Genomic DNA, 16,858 nt, shown 5'->3' on the forward strand with positions numbered 1-16,858 from the left:
TAGGCATTAGAAAAGTTACCTTTACAGAGGCATCTTTATATGTGTATAGAATAAAGCAAATAAAGCCAAAGATATAGAAAGTAAGTAACTGAAACCTCTAGGTCCACGTATGTCTAAAGTAAACTTGACCCTTGAATTCCACAGACACAAATGACAATGAATTTTCATTTGGACTAAGAAAATTTGAATTGAGTTTCTATGCTTGTAATCAAATAGTCCTGACACAAAGAACTATAAAATTTATGTACCAACCAATGCACTTTGGCAAAAACTGCACAGTCTATGCTAAAAAATGCTTTTAATTTTCTTCATAATACTGTAGATTGCAATAAGCATTTTTTCCAGATTATGTGTTTTCAACTATTGTTTCCCTGTGATGTGATGTATATTTAACTACATGTCAAAAAGCTGCTAGGTTCTTTTTTTTTTGTATTATATTTACCTATAAGCTTGATTCATATTACTATTTAGCCAGTTACTACAACCTTGTCTTAGATGCTCTAGAAGCTTAGTCCCTGGATGGGGATTCTTGAGCCAGTGACTAAAATATTCTTCTCAGATGAAACATTTAAGGGGGTGAGAAAGACAGGAAAGGGGCAGAAGCCTACAACATGTGCATGCAGATGAAATCCAGCCTCAGCCTAATCCTATGGGGAGTTCTAAGCAGAGGAACGTCCACAGAGCCATCCTACCCTGAAGCAAACTTTCTCCCACACTCTAAGGAGAATTCTAGGAAGAATGGTTTAGCTTCAACTGTTAGTAGCCCACACTCACAGAACCTGGGAGATGGGTGATCTCAGATCAGTAAAGGGGATCCTGGCAAGGCAACAACCGTCTACCACAACCAGCAGCTGCTTCCCAAATACACTTAAACTGCACAACATAGGCTAGAAAGAACTCGATTGTTCCAGTCAGATTAATCTAGGTTAAACTCCAGCTCTGGAATTTCTGGGTCAACTTGAACAAGTTATTTCTCATCTATTGGCCTAGGAACTTTCCTTTGTCATGACTAGAGGTAATATAGTAGGTACTAAGTAGCTAATAATTGTTAATACATACATATAAAATCAAGTACTTGGTGGCTTTTCTAATCTCTGCTAATCCAGAGAACATTTATTCGATATACAAAAATAATTTAAAATAATTTAAAATTTTGCTGCAGCCTCTCTCAAAAAAAAAAAAAAAAGGCCGAGAGAGGTTACCTACATAATAAATGTCAAATTGCCTTACAATCTTCATCCTTAAACTCTGTCCTAAACTTGAAACCACAAGTAGCTTCCCCTAAGGTTTCAGGCATTCTTCCTTCTAGAATACCCCAATCTACCTTCCAGAACACAATAATTATTTGAACATTTTGAATTTTTCCTTTTGTATTCGTTTGCAAGGGCTACCATAAAAAAGTACCACAAGCTGCGTGGCTTGACAAAAATGTGTCTTCTCACAATTCTGGAGGCTGGAAGTCTGATATCAATGTGTTGCCAGGGTTGGTTTCTTCTGAAGCCTCTCTTCTTGGCTCATAGATGGTTGTCTTCTATGTTTCTTCATATGGTCTTCCTTCTGAGGAGATATCTGTATCCTAATCTTGCCTTTTCTTATAAGGACACCAGTCATATTAGATTAGGGACCGCCCTGATTACCTCATTTTAATTAATTACCTTCTTAAAGGCCCTATCTCCAAATATGGTCACATTCTGAGGTACCAGGGTTAGGATTTCAACATCTGAATTGGGGGAGAAAAACACAAGTTTGGCCTTAATACATTCACTTGGCTTGTAGCTAACGTTTACCAGACACACTATTCTTTCCAATGTAAAGCCTATTGGCCTTTCTGGCTTCATGACATTGCTTGTCACTCTTTATTGTGATGTGTGTAAAAATGGCCCAGGAACCTCTCTGGCAAAGGAAAACACTACTGGGTACTTCTGGGGCAGGTGAGAGTGAGTAATATGAATGGTCATGAATTAACATTTTTTCTGTCGCATTTTATAATTAAAAAACATGTTAAAAATAGATCTTATAGTAAAACATCTCATTGAGATTCAACATTGGTAGTAGTAATATATGTTACAGCAGGCAGTGGTCATCTTACCAGAGATGTGAGGGAGAGCTGAAAGAAAACTTACTCTGTGAACCTGAGATTATTAGTTGAAGACAGTATGACTACTTCACCTTTTCCTCAGGCAAGGTTTTGTTTTACTTAATTTCAAATTCAGAGTGGAAAATAGACTGAACTCTTACAGAGATGGTGTTTACTTTATAAAATGTAGAGCTCTTGCAAACAGATATGATTACTAGAAAGAAAATGACTAGATCAAGATTATTTTGTTTACATATATATCCCACATATCATACATACCATGTCATAGTTCTAGAGAGCTTAGTGTTATGTTTGCCTGTAACTGCTGCCTGAAGGCAGTGCCAGGGCTGGACAAACACAGGTCAAAGAGAGGATCTCTGACATTTTTGGAGTGGGAGAGTCAGCTAGTAGGCTGCCTACCAGCCAGGAGTCACTTGTCTGAAGAGAATAGTGTATCCTCCAACTCAGAGAAATGGAAATCACTGTTGAAATAGCGTTAGGATCAAAATCCAGAGCCAGATAATGAGGAGATGAGAGGTAGAGGCTATAACTTTACAAATTATTTAAAACAGAGAGAGAGAAAAAGAGAGAGAAACTTAAGACCAGTTATTAATATTTTTATTTAACTCTCATTTCTGTAAAGGAGATATTCACCATATTTTCTTAGCATTTAAGAAGTAATTTTCCAAGATCTGCTTGATTATTAATAAATAATCCAAAGCTTTCCATTCCTTTATTTCTTTCCAGTATGAATTTTAAAAAATGATCTCAATAGCTCAGAACCTTCAGAATCATCATTAACTTAGCAATCTTTATTTATTAATGTTTCTTCCTTACATCTTTTGCTCCCTTTTCTCTCAAGTATTTGTAAAATTCTATTCTCTTCAAACCCTTTGGCTACCATGAATTATTTCTGCCTTTTCCTCGTACTGAAAACTACAAATAATGTAACGTGTCTTTAAGTTTCTTCTTTTCCTTTTTTCCATTTTCAATATCAGCTTTTATTACGTTAAAAAAGAACCATAATCAGATTTTTATAAAATACTAATGACTTAATAGTATGATTTGTGATAATTATATTTTTCAGGCAGCCTGGAACTATGTAAATATAAGACCCATGTAAATTTATGATGGATATATCTGTACATATATAAATTTATATATAATGGTGCATTCACATGTTGGTTACATTATATACTAATACTAGCAATATGTACTAGGAATATTTGATAAAGTATTTAAGACAGATCTTATGTCAATCTCACTTAAAATATATTTTCTGGAGTGTGGTGTGTGCCACCTAGATTCCCCTTCTAACCGAAGGCACACCTTCCCCCAGCTGCTGGGAGTGTTGGCTACTGATGGCTCTTAGCTGATTCCGTCTCAGGTAGTTTTTCTCAGCTGAAAAGAATATACTTATCTGAGGTCACATCTCCCTCCTGAAGGTCAGTGTGCATCCAAGGCCTGGTTGATACTGGGATATTAACAGCTGGTGTCCTTGCCTCGAGATGGAGCAATCTCAAGTATTGTTCCACCCCTAGAGCTCCCAAAGGATAGACTGAGACCTATGGGTCTACATCACAGTTGAGTTCTTCCCTGTTTAATCTTGTTTCCTTTACTCTTCCACAGATGTTGACCCTGAAGGTAGTCCCTTATAAATTTTCAGCATAAAAATTTCTGCCTCATAATCTGTTTTCCAGGCAAACCACCATAAAACTGTTGGTACCAGGAGGGGTCCAAGGAAGCAGGCTCTAAAACAGAATTTTGGAGCTGGACCACCTGACCACCAGGTGCAAAATAAGACCCCATTGGTTGCAGACTTGCAATGCAGTTGCCAATAGTTAACGTCTTATTTTTGAGATAAGATATATATACTGGCAGGTATAATATTTGTTTTAAGTTCCTTGGAAGAGCAAGTTATAAGAACAATCCTATCTTGATAACTCTTACTAAGTGCCACTTACGTACTGGAAGAAGACATTAAAAAGCAGGTGACTAATCATTGAATAAAAGTAAGTGTGCAAGACAGAAGTCCTCCTTGGTAGCATGAAAAGACTCATCTCCTATAGCCAGAGAGCAGTAAAGCTAAGAAACCCACAACTTAATTATGAAGAGTAGTAGAGTTCCAGGGAAGAAAGGAAAGAGAAAGCTAATGAATTGGACCAGCAATTCAATGTAACTCAATATAAGTAGCAAAGTTCAGGGAAGGTTAACTCTTAGCCCCGTCTATGTAACCCATGTTTGCTATGCCAAATGTGGTTGGGAAAGATGGAGTATTAAGACCTGGCTTGAGGACATACGTTTCACTGCACTCAAAATCCTTGAGACTCTGGGAGTCCACTGAACTCTCTCTGGACCTGCCAAAGTGGCCCACTCCTTACTGTTAGAGGGTAGAACTACTAAAGCTATAGCAGAAGCCTCTGCTTTCAAGACAACATGTGTACCCTTTCACACTTCGTCTCATGGCCAGCCACCAAAGCCAAGTCACGACATGCCTGGGGAAGTTCTGGGCATTCTCCTAAGTTACAGGATATAATACTTTGGCAGGGATCTCAGGAAACAATATTAACATACTGCTCTTGAAGTATAGAGAAAGTAATGGTCCACACTAAGTTAAATAGAAATGCCTGTGGGAGATGCTGAAAGGATCAAAAGGCTCAGAAGCAGGCATGTTAGAGTGGCTATGCTGTGTAAGGCTGGAAAATCCACTAGCTGCCTACGTTCTGCACAAGGACCTGATGGGTACCCCATGTACCAAAATGGTAGAGAATGCACGAGTTAGACGAACACAAGCATTACTGTAAACCTCAATGGCTGCTGTCCCTTGTAACAGGGACAATGGTAATACTGTCATAGAATTAAGCTCACTGATAGTAATGAGGATTGCACGCTCCCTCTCCCCTTATAACAGAGGCCAGGTGGAAGTATTTAACCAGCAGAAGCAAGTAGAGTTACCATTATCTTAATGAGAGACAAGGTTGGAGTAAAGGCCAAGAAAGCCTGATTGCAAAGAGGTGTGGATGTAGTTAATAGGATACAGCGTCTCTAGGATCAAGAAAGTTGGACAGCTCACGAAGGAAGAACCCTGCAACACCACATCAAAAGCATGTGGCCCAGATCTCCATGGCATTTACCACTGTTGCACTCATGTCTCTACCTTTCACCTATGGCACATGGGGGTAGAGTGCAGTCTCTATCAGCAAATGACAGAGGAGGGAAAGTAGCAAGCTTTGCTCAGAGGTAGGTTGGCTCGGTAGGTGGAAGCAGGCTAAAATGTTCTGCTGCTGTACTTCTGCCCCACTGAAGACAGCAGTAAGGAGAATTCTCTTATTGAGCAAAGCTTCAGACAGTATGCTTAGTTACCACTTTGTGCTGGGGCCCACGGTAAAATCACTTAAGACCCATGCAGTGACAAAAGACTTGGCTGATTGGGCCAGGCCTGGAAAGAGAAAATCCTGAAGATCAGGGATAAGAGGTGCAGGGAAGAGGCATGGTGACATCACCATTGACGTGAGCACAGAGGGTGAGGTTCTTTGCATTCCTTATTAACCCCCAACAGAGAGTATCGACCACCGAAGGAGCACTAAACAACCAAGGTGACAGAATTACTTGACCAGTAATTCTGATTTGATCAGCTGGCCTCCGTCATTGTCTGCCCCACAGCAGGCACGGTTAGGTTCACAAAGACTCATGGTGATAAGGATGAAAGATACACATGGGGCCAACTGTGTAAGTTCCCACTCCACAAAGCTGATTTAGCTACTGCCGTTGCTAAACATCCAACTGTTAGCCACAAACACCAACACTATGTCCTGATATGGCATCCTACCTGGAGGAGACAAATCCGCCCCTTGGTGTTAGCGAACCAGGTTCCTCTTGCTCGAGCACAGCGAGCCAAAACACCGAGACAGCAAGGTTTGCAGCAAAGTGAGGGTTTACTCAGGAGTCAGCCAAGCGAGGAGACCGCAGAACAAATCTCAGATCCACCTCCTTGAAGGCAAGGAGACTGGGTGTATGTAGGCATAACAAAGAAGCAGAGCAGGCTCAGGCGTAGGGAACGTAGGGAACATGGGGAAAAGTGATTGGAAAAAAGGGGCAGTGATTGTCTTTCTGCGCAGGCGTAACTAAGCCACAGGCGCTGCTCTTTTTAAAGGTCGCTGAGTATGGACACTTGCGCATGCCCAGTGGAAGGGTCGGTGGTCCTAGCCTGTCTTAACCAGTTCAACTGGAACTAGATGCAGCTGATTCCAAGTTCATAGAAAACAACTCAGGCAAACATCTTATTGTTTAGGCTACCTGCTGTTTGGAGGGCATGCAAGTCTTAACAGGACCTTGATTAGTGAAGGCAGGTGAAATGGATTTAACCCACGGTTTCACTGGCACGTTGAGTACATTCAACTCTTTCCACCTCGTAAAAGCCAACAATTAATTTTGAACAGAAAAAATACGTATCTAGGGCATAGGTTTGCCTTTTCTGCACCGCTATTTAAAAACATAAAAAGCATTTAATCCACTGACAGACCCCGCATAACACTGCCTTGCACTTGGACTAAGGAACCACGTCACAGCAAAGGGGTGCAATAGGGGCGCACATGACCACTGAATCCCCTAGTCTTATCAGATATCACGCCTCCCAGCAGCTCTTGATCTGCTGTGTTTTCAAGAGGTAGAATATATACATCTAGCAGCCATGCATGGAAGGAGTAAAAAAACAAAAAAAGAACTCTACCTAATCTCATCAAATGCTTACATTATTACTTTAAGAAAGATTAAGTACAATTCCCAATGTGGAAACACCTAGAAAGAAGAGTGAGAATTTTGACCTTGAACTCTTTGACTTACCTTTTGTCCACTATGCATCACTGCCTTTCCATATTTGCACCAAAATCAAAGGACTGAACAAAGAGGCAGAAGAACAGCAGTGAAACAACACGTAAAACATTGACCAGCTTAAACTGGTTTTGTTTCCCTAAAACGGGTTGTTGATTAATCAAACCTGGAGTTGTTTTACAGCGACAGCCCTGCGCATGTGCGAGATGGGAACCCACGTCTCCAGGATGACCCCGGAGCAGTGGAAAGAATCAGAACATGTGAAATCCCTTAAAAATTTATTGACTTAAATAATTTTGCCTATGTTACACTTAATTAAAAAAAGAAACCCTTAAAAAAAAAAAGGATATGAAACTCAAAGAATAGAAATGTTGCCACCTGACCTCTTTACAAAGCAAGAAGTCCTTCAAGAAGGAAAATCTAGCTTCCAGCAACCTGAGTAGCTGGATTACCATATATGGACTGATTAGAGACTAGCCAGTCATCTGCCAAGTTTGAAATTCCCCTAACCGCTTAAATTTTACCCCAACCCTGGATGGAGGAGACAAGAGTTGAGCCCTGCCCCCTGTCTCCTTGCCAATCAACCTCGAAATAAAGCTCTTTCTTTTCTCAAAAGCCGGTGCCATAGTATTGGCTTCTATGGGCTTCAGGAAGCAAGCCTTTGCTTGGTATCAACAGCAGTAAATTGTCTCTCAGAAGTAGGTGACCAAGATTGCATGTTAGGGCCTCATTTATATACATCATGTTCTTATTTGTTTCAATATTGACAAACTGAAATCAACCTAAATCATCTAATAGGGAATTACTTAAATAAAATATGGTATATATACAGGATGGATGAGCATGCAACCATTTAAAATCTTATTTTTCTATTGATTGATTTACCCACATTATAGTTAGTTACTGGTAGCACCTAGCCTACAACACAGGATGTTTAATGTCTAATTCAGTGAGCTATTGACCATATACTATTGGATTGGTCTTAATCTCCTTAGATATAACACACTAGCACCATCACTCTCCCATCCTCAATCCATGACCTGTCCTTCCAAATTATGTACTTTATGTTGAAAGGTGTAATCAAGTCCTGATTAGTAATCCCTATATGTGCCTATAATTCACAAATAAGTTTCATATCTGCCATTATTAGAAACAAATACATTTTTATCTTGTTTTTCAGAGTACATAATGGCATAAGATAATTATCACTATATAACATTATGTAAAAAATGAGAACATAAAATGTGTAAGCATGGTCTCATTTATAAACATTGGGTATTAACCATAATATGATCAAATTTGGTGTGTATATTTGTTGGGCTGCACCCCAGAGGCCTACAAGCCCTGTGCTTGCTCAGCTTCAAGACTGATGAAAGAGCCCAGTGTCAGCAATAGAGATATCAATGGTTTAATGGATGGGGGAGCTTACACGTCTGAAGCAAGGTCCTGGAGCGACACCCCACCGTATGCAGCAGTTGACTGGCAGGACATGATGGCAGTCTTTGCTGTGGGGCCAGCGGGCAATGGGGGTGGGGGGTTGTGTGGTGGTGGTGGAATTACCAGTTATAGGTGAATTGACATCAGGTGGGCTCATTGGTTACCAGGGAAACCAGCAGAGGGGCCCGCCCCTCACCGCCCCTTTGATAAGAACAATCACTAGCGGGGCCTGGGGCAAGTACATGGGAAGGTCAGTCATGTGCTTAGGGTGTAGGTGAAGCAGGTACTTGTCAGGCAGGGTATGTACAGAGAGCAAGAGAATAGCCTTCTTGCGTGGCCTGACCATACAATATTATTTCCGTCTTATACTTTTCCATATTTTTCAAATAATTTTACAGTTTTATAATCTGAAAATGAGCTATATTAAGACAAAAATAAGGAAAAGTAAGCAAGAAAGAATGCAAAAAAACAAGTTAAACGATATAAAGCCCTACCCCAAATCTCTTGTGTACCTGACTTGAAACATTTTAAAGACATTTTTAGAAGTGGTGTTTCTTTGTTGAGCATATTTCAATAATCTCTAAGTGAATTGAAGTAAATAACATTTCGCCTAAATGAATGCTGGCAAAGTTGTTCTCCAGGGAACAAAATTTGCTTGAAGAAAAGGCAGGGTCCTTTAGGATTTAGAAAGAACACACAAGTTAGTACACTAGGTCAAATGTAAGCAGAAATTGCTTCTAAGGCCTGATGTTGCCTCCTTCAATCTCACTCCTAATTCTTCTATATTAGTTTACCAGTGAAGTGGAAATGAATATTTGTCACACTCTTTCTCAATTAAGAATTAAAGCTCCACCCTGATACATATGAGAAAGAAATAAGGACTTAAATCAGGCAATTTATTACTTAGAAAGCCATCTTAGTTTACACCTTTCTGTCTGTGTTCTACCCAAGTGATCGAGATACACTGAAGACGCCATTCCCTCCAATTTTAAACAATTGGTATAAATAAATAAATAATACATTGGACATGATGCATGATAATTGTATGCCTCCTCTTTTCATGCAATGATACTTCATAGTAGCTACATTAAAGAGCCCAAGCATTCCCTGTTTTACTTCACCTCTTATGTGCAGTAAATTATTGCAATTTCTTTGCCCATTTTTATAGCTAACAAATCTTGATATACTAGTAAATACTGTTTGTTACCTAAATAGTCACATTAAACTTCAAAATAGCTTTGAAATTACTACCCATGTGAAAATAAGCCATATAATCAGAAGGCAAGGAAGTGGTTGTTTAATTTCTAATATATTTCACCGTATTTTATATGATTAGATGCTCAACAGAAATTCCATTAGCACACTCAAAATAGGATATACTTCAAGGACTGTTTATATAGGGGTTATTTACAAAGAGTGAGAGTTGGGGAACCAAGGATAGTGCGGTAACCTGGAGTTTGTAGTGAGCTTGGAGGTCAAAGGGTGGAGAAAGACTAGTTACTAGAATCTGGGAGGAAAACGTCCTACAGAATCAATAGCCTTGGGAGGAACAGTAATCTTCCATTGACAGGCACAACCAATCCAAGGCATCCTAGCAGGAGCAAAGCCACATCAAATCCCCTGATCTCTGTCTCCTCCTTCCCTCTGACTTCCTGCTTTGTTTGCCCATTTTCAAAATCCAACCTGATACAGAAGGCAAGAAAGCTCATAGATACAATCTATAAAGTTCAGTTTGTCAGGGCAGAGAGCAGGGGAAGAGCATGAAATGTGCATCTGCAGGGACAAAAAGAAAACATTCCACACAATTAGTGAACTTTTTCTCCTTCAACTTGAACATAAAAATATAATAACAATAATAACAGCTTATATTTGGGTAGATCTTTAGTTAATCTATATGTATGTTTAGAGAGTTCAGACTAGCTCTTTTATGATTTCTTCATCCATTACAATGTGATAGGATATCCAGAATGGAATTTAATTTTCTAGGGGCTCACCAATTCAAAGCCTCCTAAATTTCCAAGAGTAAAGTCAGAAAATAAATTGCTTTATATGTTACATTTGTTTAACCAGTGAAGAAAAATCTGTATTTTTAACGTTCAGTTTTAATTGCTGTCAAAATTATTCATGTTAATAAGTCAGTTACATTAAGGTTGCTGTGAAAAATAATAGTTCCCACCTCCACGCTCCTCAATTATCCCTCTCTTTTAGAATTTATTTATCTTCTTTGCTCTATGTAACATTCCTGTGACTTTTTGATTGTTCAATTTCAGGTATTCATTTATTAGTTTTCTAGCACTACTGTAACAAAATGTCACAGATCTGGTAGCTTAAACAACAGAAATTAATTTTCTCGCAGTCCAAAAGACAGAGCCTGACTGTCGGGGTTCTAGGAGACAAGTCGGGGGATGAGGAGATGAGGACTGAAGTTTGTTATGTGTGTATTTCCTTAGCTCTCTTGCTTTCAGTACAGTGTAACAACCCTCACTTATCCTCGTGTGCTCCTTCCAAAAGTCCTGCTATTGTACCTGCTCTTCTAGGGGTCTGGGAAGTCACCCCAACTGTGATGAGTAGAGATCTATGGATCTGACTGCTTGTGAAACAGTCTTAAAGAAATCCTCCTTCTTTCAAATTCCTTCCACTTTAAGAGATACCTGGTTGTGACAATTCCTGAGAGTTTGGGGGATCATGTGATAAATTTGATTTCTTTTTGGTATTCCCCACTGCTGGATTAATTCTCACTTTTGACAATATGCTGAATAATTTACCACTTGTCTTTGCATTTCAGCTTTGAAAATTGTGTTGCTCAAGTTTCTTTTCCTTTTCTCCTGACTTTGTGAATCTGTGTCTTAGCAAATATGTCCTTTTATCGTTTTAGTGGGTCTTCCAGAGAAAGCAAAGTCTGCCAACTTTAACTGAATGTCCAATATGTTTTCTTAAGAACTAAATAAATTCATAGTTAGCAAAAATGCTAAAACAATATTGCAGTCCACTCAGCAACTACCATCAATGTTTTATTCTGTTACTAATGTAACAAAGAGCTTTTTTTAAAAAGGGTGTTAAAATGCTCTTGAGTTCATCCTGCTTCTTTTTCTTACTTCATTCCTAACATGGACCAACTCATATTTCCTGATAACATAACCAAATTATTCAGAATTACTGACCTGAAACTTAGTAAAGATAAACTGTGACTTAGTTCTTTTTTCTAATACCTTCATCTTTCCCTCCTCAACAATATACTTCTACTCTGACCTCTGCTTTCCAGGGTCTCAGTTGTTTGGCCTCATTATAATTATTTCTTTGAAAACTTGTCACTTCTTTGTGTTTGATTTTCACTTACGTACGGATAATGTCATCACATTTATATCCCTGCCCTCTCATTGGTCATTCAACTTTATATTCACAAGCCTTACATGGTGTTTCCATATTCAAAATAAGCTATTGAATATGCTATTTCAGAGTAAGCATGTCCATATGTTAACTCTTCTTCCCTCCCAGGATATGTATCTTTTCCCTATTCCTCAATTTCCTTTAAGAAACTATCATTCTTCTGATTACTGAGGTTAGACAGTAGACCTTTTCCTGTCTGCTTCATCATTTTGCTTCATCTAACATGCCAATCAATCCTACCATATCTTTCTTTAAATAATCTCAAGATTTCCACTTCCTCTGCTCTCTTGGTATCTCTTTTCTAGTTCAACTTCATGTCACTGAAATCCCCACCCGGTAAACATGAGGCCATTTAATAAATTTGTGTTAGATTGTCCAAATGATAGATTTTGCACACACAGTAATCCAAAATGAATGTTGGAAATGTTTCAACCTCAAATTAAGGTAAAACCTGCTTCTATTAATTTAATCTACATAAGTATCACAAGTTATTGATATCTAAAAGTGAAAGGAGAAGAAACAAGAACCAAGTGAATAAATAGTCAGTGTTTTATTATTATTACATCATCGACTTAATTCATATGGACTTTGGAAAACACTTTCCCCAATATCTATTAAGGTAAAAGCATATTAATATTTAGTCAACATTGATTAGTTTATTCAGCACCTACTATGTGTCAGTTATTGTGCTGGGGTTTGGTTGTGCTTGGATAAGGATACAAATTTAAATAATGAAATGAGAATGTGACTTCCCAACGTTCCAAGCCGAGCAGGATGACAAGCTTTTATACAACAGGATGTGATAAGTGCTAAAATAGAGGTAGGGACAAGGCAGATGGGGATAGAAAGAGTAATTTTCAACTCCATCCAACCATGTCCTGCTGTTAAGGAAGGCTTCTCAGAGGAGGAAGCACTTGAAATGAGTATGGGTTATTATGGGGGAGGACATTCCAAGCGAAGACATCAAAGAGGCAGAAGGACATGTTTAAGCAGCTGTGTATTAATTATCTTTTCACAATTCATCTTTGTATTTCTAACACCTGGGATAGATCATAGCTCATACTATGTACTCATTAAAATGTTTTTGAAAATTTATTACGTTTTATTAGTTTAAATGGATGCACCATACATGTTAATTAAAAAATATATATATACTACAGGGTTTTTGATAGGTATAATTTATCTTTGCTCTTGGAACTATGCTTTACATACTGTAGTTCCCTCCTTCCGAATGATGAATATCCCTGTTGAAAATGACTGAGACTCATGCAAGTGGCACATAATAGAACAATCTGTATGTATGTATGCAAAGTAGGAGGCTTTGTAAAAAAGAGCTCTGAACCAGAAATCAAGAAACCTAGGTTCTATTCCCAGACTTCCCTCTAATTAGCTATGTGACCTTTTTAGAATCAATTATCATTTCTGTGTCCCATGTTCTTAATTTAAAGAGTGACTTGCATTAGATAACAACTATGTTTCTTTTCAGCTTCTAAGTTATACATGTCAGTAAAATGACAAACGGACAATTTCCCTTGCCTCTATTCCTTCATAATTGTGTCTGGCAAGGTTTGACCTTTGTTTCTAAGGTCAGCACAGAAGCCAACTTGTCTCTCTTCTGAACTCCCATAGAATTGTATTTCTAGCTCTCTTAAGGTTTAGTGTAGAATAAGACTTAGAGTGTAGGTTCTGGTGCCAGACTGCCTAGTTTTATGATCCAGTTTTGCCACTTACTAGCTGTATGATCTTGAAAAGTTTTTTAAATCTCTCTGTTTATTTGTTTCCTCACCTATTTATGGGGATTCCAATACTACCTACCTCATAAAGAGGCTGAAATACGTTAATGCTTTTAAAGTGTTTAGAAGAGGACTTGGCACAGAGCAATTGTTCAATAGATGATAAATTATTACTTAAGATATTTACATTCCCAGTGACACCCAGCCCATGCCCTGCAAAAAGAATTGGTAAGATACAGGACAGATAAACTGCTGCTCTTTTGCAGGTGTAGAAAACCGTGAAGTGAAATCTTGTCTTCTCTTGCTCTGTAGCACACATGTTCATTCTTCTTAGATGTCTGATGAAGGAGTATGGAATCCTAACTCCTTTGCCAGAAAAAAAAAAAAAAAAAAAAAAAAAGCCTTGACTGGGGCACTGATTTCTTTGTGTCCCTTATAGCATCTAATAAAGTGCCTTCATCTGATCCTTCATTCCTGTAAGTGAGGAAAAGCTGGGAAATAAGATTAAGTGAACAGAACCAGCTACATAATTTGTGGGCCCTTGTACAAAATGCAAATATGGGACCCTTGTTCAAAAACATAAAAAGCTACTAAACTATAAAACTTTTTCTTTCTTCTTCATACCTCCTCTGTTCATGCATATGCACCAGTGTTGCATCAGATTTCACTGAAAAAGCACCAAGTCAAAGATAAAACTAAGGATTTCAAAACAGTTACAGCAGATCATTAAACCAGAGAATCAAAATCTGCAAATTTGTACAGGTGAGACTCCCAGAAAGATGAGTTTATAGCTGAGAGAGAGAGAGAGAGAAACCAAGAGAGAGCGAGACCCAGAGATGGAGAGAAAGACAGGGAGGGGACAGAGGGAATGGAGAAGGAGGGAGCTGATTAAGGTATTCTCTACTCCACAATGTAAAATCAAACCTATCTATTGTTCTAATGTTGCCAGGGCCTTGTGTTATCAATGATAATTTAAAGGGAAAAAAGATATAAAATTAAACCTAGCATCTAGCATATTAAGTTCATCATGTAACTCCTCCATTGTTCAGTGGTTCCTCAACATATTTGGGTAAAAATCTAAGTTTTTGAAATGGTTAAAACACTCTGCTGATCTGGACCTGTTCTACCACTCTGTCCTCAAGCCATACCATTTCTTCCCATTTCACTCTATTCCAAGCACGCTGGGTTCATTTCTGTTGCTAAAAAATGTTAATCAACCTCTTGTCTCCTTGCCTTAGCATTTTATCTTATATTGGCCTGGAACTTCTTCCCAAGTGTCCACATGATCCATTCGCTTACTTTTCTCTTATTTCTTGAAGTTCTCTGATTAACCGGCACATATTAGAGGGGACCTCTCTGACATTCCTAACAAAAAAATCTGTCTTTCCTTCTCTGCCTCTTTCTCTGTCTCTGTCACTCTCCACTCCTTCTTGCTTCATCTCCTTTGTAGCATTTATCATTACTTTTCATACTTTATTTATTTATCTATTGCCTTATCACAGTATACTATATCACCATGTAGTATATGGTCAATAAATATTTGGAGGCATGAAAAAAAGGTATGAAGGAATATAGTCTATAGTCACTAGAGCTATAGAACAAAGAGATAGACAAAAGAGGTAGAAGAATTTAATTAACATTAAGTATCAGGTCCTGTGAGAGATATTTCATAGATACCGTCTACCTTAATAAGATTTTTTTAAAAAGCAAATTAAATCCAAAATAACCATAAGGAAAGAAATAGTAAAAGCAGAAATCAAAAAAATGCAAATGAACAAGTAATAGAAAATGACAATGAAAACTCATTTTCTTGAAAAATCCATGAAGTTTATAAACCTGTAGCTAGAATTATCAAGATAAAAAGATGTAAGACACATTTCAATATCATGAGTGAAAGAAGAAGATCACTACAGAGCTTACTGACATTGAATCAAACACATTTATGCCCAACAAACATTTGATTAACTTTGACACTATAGATAATTTCCTTGAAAGACATACACCACTACACAACAAAAGTTCACTCAATATGAGAGAGAAGTAACAGCATTATATCTTTTTAAAAAGTGAATTTTTAATTAAATACCTTCTCATAGAGAAAACTCCATACCGAGATGGTGTCACTGGTGAATTTTATCAACATTTAAGGAAGAAGTAATAAAAATCTTATACAACTCTTATAGAAAACAGAGGAAGAGAAACCTCATTTTATGAGGCCAGCATTACCCCGATAGCAAAACCAGACATAGTCAGTAAAAGAAAAGAAAACTAAAGATCAATATCTTTTATGGTCATGGGTACATAAAATCTTTATTAAAACATTAGCAAATCTAATCCAGCACTTTGTAGACAGGAAAATAAACCATGAACAAGTGTATTTTGGTATGGCATGTTGGTTTAGTATTCACAAATTAAATAGTGTATTTCATTATCTTATCAATACAAAGGAGAAAAATCATATTACTTCAAAAGATACAGAAAAATAATTTCAAAAATTGAATATTCATTCATGATAAATAAAATACCCAGCCTATTAAGAATAAAAAGGAATTTCTTCAACCTGGTAATGGTAATCTAGGAAAACTACACTGCTAACATTATACATAAGAGTAAAAGACTGAATGCTTTTTCTCTAAGACCAGCGACAAGGTAAGATATCCATTTTCACCACTTCAACTGAACATTGTGCTAGAGACTCAAACCACTGCAGTAAGGTAAGGAAAATAAATAAAAGTTTTACAAATTGGAAAAGAATTCAAGTCATCTTCATACACAGACCACAGCAACATTGAAAACCTAAATCAATCAATCAACCAGTCAAATAAGCAAGCAATCAAGCTACAAAAAAGCTACTAGGCTACTTAGCTTAGCAAGGTTGCATGACACAAGGTCAAAACAAATTAGATTGTGTTTCTATATACTAGCAAGGAACAATTGAAAATGAAAAAAAATTTAAAAAGCACTGTACAATAGCATTCAAAGATATAAAGTAATTAGGCATGAATTCACAAAATACTCTGCAAGTTACAAGACACTGCTGCGAGAAATTGAAGGAAACAAAGCAGTGGAGAGCTATACTACATTCATTCATCATAAACTGGCAATTATTCTCAACTGATCTATAAATTCATTGCAATTTCAACAAAACTTCTACAGGCTTTTTATGTAGAAATTAATAAGATGATTCTAAAATGTGTATAGATGTACAACAGATCAGGTGTAGAAAAAACAATTTTGAAATTATGAACACAGTAGGAGGACTATGACTACCTGCTTTTGAGGCTTATAAACTATTATAAAGCTACTACTCTAGTCAAAGAAGTATAGTACTGATGTAAGGATACAGCTATAGATGAGTGCAGCAGAACAGAGAATCCAGAGATAAACACACATA

General features: G+C 37.6%; 1 long non-coding RNA gene across 1 annotated transcript in view; it reads right to left on the minus strand.

Moving 5' to 3' along the window:
- LOC133096401 (uncharacterized) overlaps positions 1–6,115 on the minus strand; it is a 134,701-nt gene extending 128,586 nt beyond the window's left edge. The window contains exon 1 of the long non-coding RNA XR_009701775.1: positions 5,907–6,115. This is a non-coding gene — a long non-coding RNA (uncharacterized LOC133096401). The remainder of the gene's footprint in view (positions 1–5,906) is intronic.
- Positions 6,116–16,858: the final 10,743 nt, after the last annotated feature.

The sequence above is a fragment of the Eubalaena glacialis genome, chromosome 8 (genome assembly GCF_028564815.1).
Source record: "Eubalaena glacialis isolate mEubGla1 chromosome 8, mEubGla1.1.hap2.+ XY, whole genome shotgun sequence".
Lineage (NCBI taxonomy): Eukaryota > Metazoa > Chordata > Mammalia > Artiodactyla > Balaenidae > Eubalaena > Eubalaena glacialis.